A 12,403-nucleotide genomic window follows, 5' to 3' on the forward strand; every position below is an offset into this window, starting at 1 on the left:
GCAGACATAAATGACATGCTCGATCTGCTAGCTGAGGATTCGTCTGATACTGTTCCTGATGGTACACTGGCAGTGGTGCCGCCTCCAGAGGTTGTTGCGACCTTGGATGTCTCGAAACCTGCCAATATTCGCCCGAGGCGTCCTAGCCGAACCAGTCAGCCCGAGCCTTCTGCTGATGATCAGAAAAGGAAAAGAAGACGCCTCCGGCGAGTGTCTAGCTTTGATGAGGACGCCAGCACCTTAGCTCCTACTACTGAAGAAATGACTGCAACTGGTCTAGCTGACGTTGATCCCAATGGGTGTGCTCCACCTGTTGCTGACCCTAATGAGGATGCTGTCTGCGCTGCTGCTGTGGAAGATGAGGAGGAAGAGAATGAAACTCCATTAACTCGGAAGAACAGTCGGCAGCTCGTCACTAGCGGTGGTAGTAGTGGGGTTCCTTCTCCTGCCTTGTCTGCTCTTATTGGTCTGCAAGAACTGTCCATGACCAATTTTGATCAAGCTCTAGAGGATATGGTCCCTGAGAACTTGCTGTTGGAACCTGCAGACGTTGATGCAACAGAAATTTGCGCAGCCGTGCCAGATGCAGGGTTGAGGTCGTCCCGTGCCTCGTCGACCTTAGAGCACGATCTTGAGGGCCGGGATAATGACTTGGATCGTCCTGATCCTGTGGAAACAGCTGAAGGCCCGTCGACCTTAGAGGTGGTCACGGCGGAGAGCTTGGATCCTTTGAACAGTGCTGACATGTGCCCAGCCCCCGAGGGTGTCGCCGGGGAGGACTCAACTCAGGTGAGGAGTGTAGGCCACTACCCAGCCCCCGAGGGTGTTGCCGGGGGTGACCCGGCTCAAGTGGGTAGTGCCAACCTTGACCCAGCCCCCGAGGGTGTCCGAGTGGGGTCTCCCTCCTGCACTTCTATGGATGTTCATGTGGGTTCGCCTCCACATTCTGGCGGCATGACGGTGGCTCGGACTTCGGATCAGGGGGTCGCTTTGGAGGGCAGCATCCCCACTGGTCTGAAGTTGAACTCTGCTGAATGTACTGAGCTTGTTCCTGCTGGCCTACTACGAGCTGCTTCGGGTGGTGGTCTGATACCTGATTACCAGCTGATTTCTCCTGACCTGGGGATCTCTTCGTTTTTTTCCAACCTCCAGGTGCGGTGCCGTGCTTTAATTTGATCTCTATGTTGCATGAATTGCTGTCATTATACTCATCTGTTCTTCTCGTCAGGCTTTGGTGAATGGATTGGTCAGTCAACTGAAATCACAGGGTGCTTCTACCCCAGAAGTGGCATCATCTCTCGAGTGTTGGAATCCAGTGTCGCTTCGCCGTCGTGTATCTGAGTTGGAGGCCATCAATGCTGGTCAGTGTCCTTTCTTCTTCTTCTTTGCTCTTGTCCGTAGGTTGTTTTACCTTCTGATCTCGTTTTGTTTGAATACTTCTTGATAGGGATGACTCGGCAGATCATAGTTCTTGAAGAAAAACATTCTCAAGATCAAGCCGAGATGACTCAACGATGTGCTGACTTCGAGGAGAAGTATTCTCAAAGTCAGATCGAGTTGAGTCAGGTCTCTGCGGCTTTGGATGACGCTAACGCTCTGAGCTCTTCTCTTCATGTTCAGCTTAACTCTGAGAAGGTAGCTTACGAGCCTGTGCTTCGCCTTATCACGATCTTGGATTCTGAATGAGCTTGATTTTTGCTTGTAGGAAGAGAAACGTAGCCTTGCTGCTTCTCGCGACAACTTGGACAGATTGTACCGGGATTCCAGTAATTCGCTGACCATCTTGGAGAGGAGCCACCGCTTTACGATGGAGGAACTTGACAATCAGCGCCGTCAACTGCAAGAATCTTCGGACGAAGTGGCCCGCCTTACACAGTTGCTATCAGCAAAAGATGCCTCCATCAAGGAACTCCGAGCTTCCAAGAAAACCATTGCCCGGGAGTTGGAAACTGCTCAGCAGGCTGTTAAAGTTGCTGAAGAGGCTGCTGTCACTTTCAAAACTCAGCGCGATAAGGCCCTGGACAAGGCCATTCGGGCGGGACGAATTTTGATGAGAAGACCTGGCGTGGTTGTCCCCGAGGATATAAGAGCCGATGTGGTTGCTGCCCCTGATTCATCGAATCGCCCTTCTTCGTCAGTCGTTCCTGAAAGAGACATTGGAAGATAAAGAAACAGTTCGCGTGCTCTGAGCGCGCAGTTAGCATGAGCGAGTATTTATTTAGAGGACATCAGCTTATCACTCGAATGTTATGATTTCTTTCTTATCATATCAGAATTAGTTTGCAAATTTGTGGTATGCTACATGATAATTATGAAGTCTGTTTGTGGGATATGGAGATCATCCCTTGAACTGCATAAGCGTGAGTATGTTATACTGGTTTAAACCATCAATTACTTTTAGCCGGTAATTTCCGTTAGTAGGGCATAGTGGTCACCCCTGAGTTAAATAAGCGTGAGCATGTTGCACCGCCTTAAGTCGTTGCCGACTTAAGCTGATTGCTCCGTTTGTAGGGCATAGTGGTCACCCCGAGTTAAGTAAGCGTGAGCATGTTGCACCGCCTTAAGTCGTTGCCGACTTAAGCCGATTGCTCCGTTTGTAGGGCATAGTGGTCACCCCGAGTTAAGTAAGCGTGAGCATGTTGCACCGCCTTAAGTCGTTGCTGACTTAAGCCGATTGCTCCGTTTGTAGGGCATAGTGGTCACCCCGAGGTAAGTAAGCGTGAGCATGTTGCACCGCCTTAAGTCGTTGCCGACTTAAGCCGATTGCTCCGTTTGTAGGGTATAGTGGCCACCCCGAGTTAAGTAAGAATGCAGGTCAATCATAAATGAATCAAGTATCTTTGAAATTTCTCTTTATTGATGACATATTTCCACTTTACAGAGTACATGGCCGCCCCGGCTGTTTTGAAGTACAGCTAGGGGTAAAACTTTCTGAGGTGTTCTATGTTCCAAGAGTTCCCGACTTCTGTACCATCCATCTGGGTGAGGCGATACGATCCGGGTCGAGTGACCTCTGCCACTATGAAGGGTCCTTCCCATAAGGGTGATAGCTTGTGTCGTCCCTCCCCCGTTAGAATTCGGCGGAGGACGAGGTCCCCTACTGAAAAGAACCTTTGCCGCACAGCCTTATCGTGATAGCGCCTTAGAGTCTGCTGGTATCGCGCTGACTGTATTACTGCATTCAGTCGTTCTTCCTCAAGTATATCAATATCTTCCAGCCTGGTGGCCTCAGCTTTCGCTATGCTTTCGAAAATCAATCTTGGCGCCCCAAACTTGAGATCGGCGGGTAGCACTGCTTCTGATCCATAGACCATGAAAAAAGGAGTGTTTCCATGCAGGGCCCGGCTAGGTTGAGTTCTCAAGCTCCAAACAACATAAGGCAATTCTCTTATCCATTTTCCTGCGAATTTTTCGTTTTTATCAAAGACCCTCTTTCTGAGTGCCTCCAATATCATTCCGTTGGCTCGCTCAACCTGCCCATTGGCTCTCGGATGGGCTACAGATGCATACTTGATCTGAATGCTTTTCTGCTCGCAGAAGTCAAAGAATTCTGAGCTGGTAAAGTTGGATCCCAAGTCAGTGATGATACTGTTTGGTATCCCAAATCTGAATATTATGCTTTGTATGAATTCCACGGCTTTAGCAGAGGTTAAAGAGGCAATGGGCTGAAACTCTATCCATTTAGTGAACTTGTCAATTGCCACCAGTACATGGGTGTATCCTCCTTGAGCTTTCTTGAAAGGTCCAATCATATCCAATCCCCAGCATGCAAAAGGCCAAGTTACTGGTATGGTTTGTAGTTGCTGTGCTGGCAGGTGCTGTTGTTTTGACAGGTACTGGCAAGCTTCGCATCTCTGAACTAGCTCGGCTGCATCATTCTTTGCTGTCGGCCAATAGAATCCCGACCTGAAAACCTTCCCAACTAATGTTCTGGATGCTGCATGTATTCCGCACTGCCCTGCATGGACTTCCTCCAGAAGTTGCTTCCCGGTGGACGGGAGAACGCACTTCATGAGGACGCCTGACGCGCCCCTCCGATATAATACCTCCCCAATGAGTGTGTAGTGAGCTGATTGTCTGGCAATGCGCTCTGCTGATTTCTTGTCATCTGGCTCTTCTTCATTCTTTATATACTTAATAATCGGTTGCCTCCAGTCATCAGAGTCTGGCTCGGGTTGGTCTATGATGTTGCACTCTTCCCTTTGATCCATCGAGATGCTCGGCTGAAGGATTTCTTGCACGAAGACCCCGGGCGGGACTTGAGTTCGACCAGATCCGAGCTTTGACAGTATATCAGCCGCCGTGTTCCGATCTCTTTCTATATGATGAAACTCCAGACCTTCGAATTTATCTTCTAGCTTTCGGACGGCGGCGCAGTATCTCCCCATTGAATCATTTGAACAATCCCATTCCTTGTTTATCTGACTGACGACTACCAGAGAATCCCCATATACCATCAGTCTCTTGACACCCAGTGATATGGCGATGTTTAATCCGTGTATCAAAGCTTCATACTCGGCTGCGTTGTTAGAGGCCGGGAATAGCAATTGGAGAGCGTACTTGAGGTGTTCGCCTCCCGGTGCAGTGAAGAGAATTCCTGCTCCTGCTCCTTGCAGCTTCAGCGAGCCATCAAAATACATTCGCCATACTTCTGCGGTTTCTGGATTATCCGGCACTTGCTGTTCTGTCCATTCTGATACGAAGTCGACCAGTGCTTGAGTTTTGATGGCAGTGCGAGGTCGGAACTCGATATCGTGGGACCCCAACTCGCAAGCCCACTTGGCTATTCGGCCAATGGCTTCCTTGTTGTGAAGAATGTCCCCTATTGGAAAACCAGTAACTACTATGACTTTGTGGTCGTCAAAGTAGTGACGCAACTTGCGGGCAGTTAGAAGTACTGCATATAATAGCTTCTGAACTTGAGGATACTTTTTCTTCGATGGGCCTAGAACCTCACTGATGAAATAGACGGGGTGTTGGACCGGGTAGGCATGCCCTTCTTCCACTCGCTCGACTACCAACGCAGTGCTTACCACGTGAGTCGTGCAAGAGATATATAACAGCAGATCTTCAGCCGGCTGAGTCGGCATAGCTCGCCGGGGCGGTTTCAATACTGGCGGTGTTGTCAGGAATTTCTTCAGTGCGTCTAGAGCTTCTTGTGCCTCTGAAGTCCATTGAAACTTATCCACCTTTTTCAGCAGTTTATAAAATGGCAGACCTTTTTCTCCCAGTCTGGATATGAATCTGCTCAGGGCTGCCATACATCCGGTGAGTCGCTGAACCTTCTTCTGTGACCGAGGAGCTTCCATCTTCATGATAGCTTCGATCTTATCTGGATTAGCTTCAATTCCCCGGTGGCTGACAATAAATCCGAGTAACTTCCCTGCTGGTACCCCGAAGACACATTTTTCAGGATTGAGCTTCCATCTATATCTTCTCAAACTGTTGAAAACCAGCTGTAAGTCTTCGATGAAGTTTTCTGGATTCTCCGTTTTGATCACCACATCGTCCACGTAAGCTTCCACACGCTTGCCCCAGTGATCGGCTAAGCATGTTTGAATAGCTCTCTGATAAGTCGCTCCAGCGTTTTTGAGGCCAAACGGCATGGAGGTATAACAGAAAGCACCGAATGGGGTGATAAATGCCGTTTTTTTCCTCGTCTTCTTTTGCCAAACTGATCTGATGATACCCGGAATAGCAATCTAAGAAAGACAGCATCGAACATCCAGCGGTGGAATCCACCACTTGATCTATCCTTGGGAGCCCGAAGGGATCCTTCGGACAGTGTTTGTTGAGATCGGTATAGTCGACGCACATGCGCCAATCCACTTTATTCTTTTTGAGTGCAAGAACAGGGTTGGCTAACCACTCGGGGTGTAATACTTCTCTAATAAATCCGGCCGTGACCAAGCGAGCTAACTCGGCACGAATGGCCTCTCTCTTGTCGGGCGTGAAACGACGCAGCTTTTGCCGGATTGGCCTCGCCTGGGGATAGACCTTCAATTTGTGCTCGGTCAGTTCTCTTGGGACTCCCGGCATATCCGCAGGTTGCCATGCGAATACGTCTCGGTTATCTTGCAGGAACTGGACGAGCGCGCTTTCCTATTTGTCACTCAAACTGGAGCTGATGATGGCCGTCTTGCGCTCATCAGCGAAACCCAGGTTGATCCGCTTGGTGTCTTCAGTCGGCCGCATAGAGGTCGCGGCCTGAGCTTCGTTTGCCGGCACGGCGAGGTCTTCGTCAGGCTTAGAGTTCGCCGGTGTAGAAGAAATCGCTGATGGCTTGGTGGTGAGGGCTGCCTGGATGGCCACTCGGAAACACTCTGCGGCGCCTTGGAAGTCGGCGCGTACAGTTATGATTCCTCGTGGTCCTGGCATCTTCAGTATCATGTACGTGTAGTGTGGAATGGCCATGAACTTGGCCAGCCCTGGCCTCCCGACGATGGCGTTGTACCCGCAGTCGAAGTTCGCCACCTCGAACCTCAGGAACTCGGTTCTGTAATTATCCGGAGTCCCGAAGGTGACCGGCATGTAGATGTGGCCCAGCGGATACTCCCCTTCCGTCGGCACGATGCCGAAGAAAGGAGTGTCTGACTCGTGGAGCTCTTTGAGGTGAACCCCCAAGCCTTGAAGTGTGCGGGGGAAGGTGACGTTGATGCTGCTCCCCCCGTCCACTAGCACCTTCTTCACCCGGCTCTCTCGGATCACCGGATCGACGAGGAGCGGGTATTTGCCTGGGTGGTCGAAGTTGAGCCATTGATCCTCCCGAGTGAACGTGATTGGGTGCTCCGACCACCGGTACGGGGCGGGAGGGCCGGTGGTCGCCACCAGTATCTGGCGGTCGTTGAGCTTTTGTTGTCTCTTGTTCTCCTGCGACCCATGTCCGCCGAAGATGACGTTGACCTCCCTGTCAACGCGCGGGAAAGCTCCGCCTCCCCCTTCCTCCGGCTGATGGGGTTGTCGTGGTTCGTCTGGTCCTCCCCTCGGAGGAGGAGGTGGTAGAGGTTGGAAGGGTCGGCCATGCCCGACGGAGTGCTTGAAGTCCCGGCAGTTGCGGAGAGTGTGGCGCATATCCTTGTGGTACGGGCACTGGGCGTCGAGGATGTCGTCCAGCGTGCGTTCGCCTCCACGAGGTCCTCCTCGGGCGCGAGAGGCGGGTGGTCCGGCGGCGTGTACCTCTTCGCGAGGCCTCTTCTCCCAGCGCTTGTCGGACGGCTGGTTCGCGTCGCGTCGTGGTGCCGCTGGTACGGGTTTTGTTCCTCCGATGAGGTCCTGGGCCCGCTCGTCAGCGGTGATGTAGAGGTCGGCTTCCCGGAACAGCTCCTCGGAGGTGGTTGGCGCCTTTTGTAGTATGGTTCGAACGAAAGCCGAGTCATTAGATCCTCTGTAGAAGTCCTCGATCACGGCCGCCTCCGTGACCTCGGGGATACGGTTTCTCATGGTCTGGAACCTTTTAAGGTATGACCGGAGAGTCTCATCTCCCCGGCGCTTGATGGATTTGAGGTCCCATGGTTGCGCCGGCTTGTCGGAGAGAGACTGGAAGTTGGCGGTGAAACGTCGGCTGAAGTCTCCCCAGTCGTCGATGCAGTGTCGGGGTAGATGCCGTAGCCACTGCAGTGCGTCTTGCCCGAGGACAATGGGCAGATACGCAGTCATGACGTCCTCAGATGCCCCGGCAGCCCGAGCGGCGGTGGTGTAGACGGCTAACCAGCCCCCTGGGCCCTGCTTAGGTTCATATTTGTCGACGTTGGATACCTTGAAGTTTGGAGGCCATTGGATGGCCCTAAGGCGCGGAGTAAGAGCAGATACTCCGCACGTGTCCTCCTGTCGTCGAGGATGGCGCCTGTCCCGGGGAGGGGAGTGGCGGTGGTGGTTCCTCGACCGTTCCCGGGAGGTTCCACCGGTTGAAGCCGTTGCTGACTCAGTTCGGGTGGCCTGGCTTTGAGTCGGGAAGCCATGATCTCGGTCATACTCCTCCCGACGGCGAATTTCGTTCTCGTGCCGCCGTTCGCGCGAAGCATTGATAGAGCTTCGCGCGTCTCGGCGACTGTTGATGGCGTGTCGCAGATCGTTCGGCGGATGGGCGAGCGGTAGAAGATGATTGGCTGCCTGAGTGAACAGGCGCCGGTATCCCTCGGCGTCGGGGGTCCGAGGAAGTCCGTCGGCTATCCGGGCCAGAACGCCTCCGACTTCACTCGGCGTATTCATAGCTCGGGCGAAGTCGGGGTTCAGGTTGCGCCCGAAGAGCGGATTCTCGCGTCGTTGCCTTGCATCTTGCTCGGCTTGCTCCTGAGTCCGACGGCGATCTCGTCGTCGGGAGTTCCTTCGTTCCCTGAAGACGCGTTCTTCCGGAGTTTCTCCCATCTCTGAGACCTCGTCTCGCGAGACAGGCTGCTCCGGATCCCGTTCTCCAGCTGCGTGATGTCGTCGGATGTTCCTGCGTCGGTTCCTTCGTCGGCGGGACTCTCGCTGAGGCGGTTCTTCTCCGGGTGCAGTCGGTTCATCGTCGGAGACGGCGAGCGATTCTGCCCTCCCAATGAAGAGGATGTCGGGGTAGAACGGCATTGTTGCCGCGGCGGATTTCTTTCCGTTCTCCTTTGAGGTCGGAGGAACGGGAAGAATGATTGGCCTCCCTCTGATCTCCTTCTTCCCTATGACTTGTGTCCATTCTTTCATTGGGGAAGTAGACAGCGGAGTCTTCCGGGTCAGCGAGCTTCTAGCTCCAGCCTCCCCGGAGGCGATCTTGTTCCGAAGAGCCGGAGGTAGTGCTTTTCCAGCATCCTCGGAGTTTGTTGGAGGAGACTTCTGTTCCGGTAGATCCGCGAGGCGGTGTAGAATTCCTTCTTCGTCCGCCACGGATGAGATTGTTCCGAAGCAGAATGTGGATCCGGGGCGCATGGTAATCTTGCTATGGAAGGTGACGGCCATTGAGCTAGCTTGGATCGTCGACACACCCCCTACCTGGCGCGCCAGCTGTCGGTGTTTTGGGTCCGACCGCACACCCGGGGTTGCCCCTCTAGGTGCTTTTAGGAGTAGGACGGTGTCGACGACTGTAGCAAAATGGTTCGTGCCGATCGCACGAGGGACAATGGACAAGGTTTGCAGGTTCGGGCCGCTTAGAAGTGCGTAACACCCTACGTCCTGGTGAGTATATGAGCGTGGTTACAAGAGGATTCTCTGGATAGAAGGCACAGAGAATGTTTGCGGGTGGCTAAGTAGAATAGGCCCGATCTGAAGGGGTGCCCCCTAGGCCTTATATACTCGGCCGTGGAGCATTACATGTGATACGATAACAACAAGTAGCTGAAAGATAGTAAACCTCTTGAGTTTATCCTTACGTAACCTCCGCCGACTTATCCTCGCATGGCTCCGTTGCATGGGGGCTTCAGCGCGGGAAAGTCGGGTCTCTGTTTGTGATTCATTCGTTTGACGTTGTGGGCCGCCTGTGTTTGCACTAATCAGTCCCACGTCTTCTTTATTGGTTGTCTTTCCCTAGGCCCACGAAAGAACGACCTTACGAATTATTTGGGCCCTTGGGCTTTTCGTGAGGCCTTTTACTTCTTTAGTGGACCCAGGGGATATCTATCCCCCACAATACCAGAGCCCGAAGCAAGGCGTAGCAACTAAATATCTAAGAATTCGCTTCACCGCCACTAAGTGACACTCCTTAGGATCGGATTGAAATCTAGCACACATGCATACACTAAGCATAATATCCGGTCTACTAGCACATAAATAAAGTAATGACCCTATCATTGACCGGTATGCTTTTTGATCAACGGACTTACCTCCTTTGTTGAGGTCGGTGTGTCCGTCGGTTCCCATCGGAGTCTTTGCGGGCTTGGCGTCCTTCATCCCAAACCGCTTTAGCAGATCTTGCATGTACTTCGTTTGGGAGATGAAGGTGCCGTCCTTGAGTTGCTTCACTTGGAACCCAAGGAAGTAGTTCAACTCGCCCATCATCGACATTTCGAATTTCTGCGTCATCACCCTGCTAAACTCTTCACAAGACTTTTTATTAGTAGAGCCAAATATTATGTCATCGACATAAATTTGACACACAAACAAATCACCATCACATGTCTTAGTGAAAAGAGTTGGATCGGCTTTCCCAACCTTGAAAGCATTAGCAATTAAGAAATCTCTAAGGCATTCATACCATGCTCTTGGGGCTTGCTTAAGTCCATAGAGCGCCTTAGAGAGCTTACACACGTGGTCGGGGTACCATTCATCCTCGAAGCCAGGGGGTTGCTCCACGTACACCTCCTCCTTGATTGGCCCATTTAGGAAAGCGCTCTTCACATCCATTTGGTACAACCTGAAAGAATGGTGAGCGGCATATGCTAGCAAGATACAAATTGATTCTAGCCTAGCCACAGGAGCAAACGTCTCCTCAAAGTCCAGACCTGCGACTTGGGCATAACCTTTTGCCACAAGTTGAGCCTTGTTCCTCGTCACCACTCCGTGCTCGTCTTGTTTGTTGCGGAACACCCACTTGGTTCCCACAACATTTTGCTTAGGATGAGGCACCAGCGTCCAAACTTCATTCCTCCTGAAGTTATTGAGCTCCTCTTGCATGGCCAACACCCAGTCCGGATCTAGCAAGGCCTCCTCTACCCTGAAAGGCTCAATAGAAGAGACAAAGGAGTAATGCTCACAAAAATTAACTAATCGAGACCGAGTAGTTACTCCCTTGCTAATGTCACCCAGAATTTGGTCGACGGGATGATCCCTTTGAATCATCGTTCGAACTTGGGTTGGAGGTGCCGGTTGCGCTTCTTCCTCCATCACATGATCATCTAGTGCTCCCCCTTGATCACGCGCCTCCTGTTGATGAACCTGTTCATCGTCTTGAGTTGGGGGATGCACCGTTGTTGAGGAAGAAGGTTGATCTCGTTCATCTTGTTCCTGTGGCTGCACTTCTCCAATCGCCATGGTTCGTATAGCGGTCGTCGGAACATCTTCTTCATCTACATCATCAAGATCAACAACTTGCTCTCTTGGAGAGCCATTAGTCTCATCAAATACAACGTCGCTAGAGACTTCAACCAAACCCGATGATTTGTTGAAGACTCTATACGCCTTTGTATTTGAGTCATAACCTAACAAAAACCCTTCTACAGCTTTGGGAGCAAACTTAGAATTTCTACCCTTCTTCACTAGAATGTAGCACTTGCTCCCAAATACACGAAAGTAAGATACATTGGGTTTGTTACCGGTTAGTAGCTCATACGACGTCTTCTTGAGGAGTCGATGAAGGTAGACCCTGTTGATGGCGTGGCAAGCCGTATTCACGGCTTCCGTCCAAAAATGCTCGGGGGTCTTGAATTCTCCAAGCATCGTTCTTGCCATATCGATTAGCGTCCTGTTCTTCCTCTCTACCACACCATTTTGCTGTGGTGTGTAGGGAGCGGAGAACTCGTGCTTGATCCCTTCCTCCTCAAGGAACTCCTCCACTTGAAGGTTCTTGAACTCGGACCCGTTGTCGCTCCTTATCTTCTTCACCTTGAGCTCAAACTCATTTTGAGCTCTCCTGAGGAAGCGCTTGAGGGTCCCTTGGGTTTCAGACTTATCCTGCAAAAAGAACACCCAAGTGAAGCGGGAAAAGTCATCAACAATAACTAGACCATACTTACTCCCTCCTATAATCAGATAGGCGACGGGTCCGAAGAGGTCCATATGCAGCAGCTCCAACGGTCTTGAGGTGGTCATCACATTCTTGCTATGATGTGCTCCTCCCACTTGTTTACCTGCTTGACAAGCTGCACAAGGTCTATCTTTTTCGAATTGCACGTTAGTCAACCCTATCACGTGTTCTCCCTTTAGAAGCTTGTGAAGGTTCTTCATCCCCACATGTGCTAAGCGGCGATGCCACAGCCAGCCCATGCTAGTCTTAGCTATTAAGCATGCATCTAGACCGGCCTCTTCTTTTGCAAAATCAACTAGATAAAGTTTGCCGTCTAATACACCCTTAAAAGCTAGTGAACCATCACTTCTTCTAAAGACAGACACATCTACATTTGTAAATAGAAAGTTATACCCCATGTTGCATAATTGACTAACAGATAGCAAATTATAACCAAGCGACTCTACTAAAAACACATTAGAGATAGAGTGCTCATTAGAAATTGCAATTTTGCCTAACCCTTTTACCTTGCCTTGATTCCCATCGCCGAATATGATTGAATCTTGGGAATCCTTATTCTTGACGTAGGAGGTGAACATCTTCTTCTCCCCCGTCATATGGTTGGTGCATCCGCTGTCAATAATCCAGCTTGAACCCCCGGATGCATAAACCTGCAAGGCAAATTTAGGCTTGGGACTTAGGTACCCAACTCATGTTGGGTCCTACAAGGTTAGTGCAAATATCCTTAGGGATCCAAATGCAAGTTTTGTCTCCCTT

The sequence above is a fragment of the Zea mays genome, chromosome 2 (genome assembly GCF_902167145.1).
Source record: "Zea mays cultivar B73 chromosome 2, Zm-B73-REFERENCE-NAM-5.0, whole genome shotgun sequence".
NCBI lineage: Eukaryota > Viridiplantae > Streptophyta > Magnoliopsida > Poales > Poaceae > Zea > Zea mays.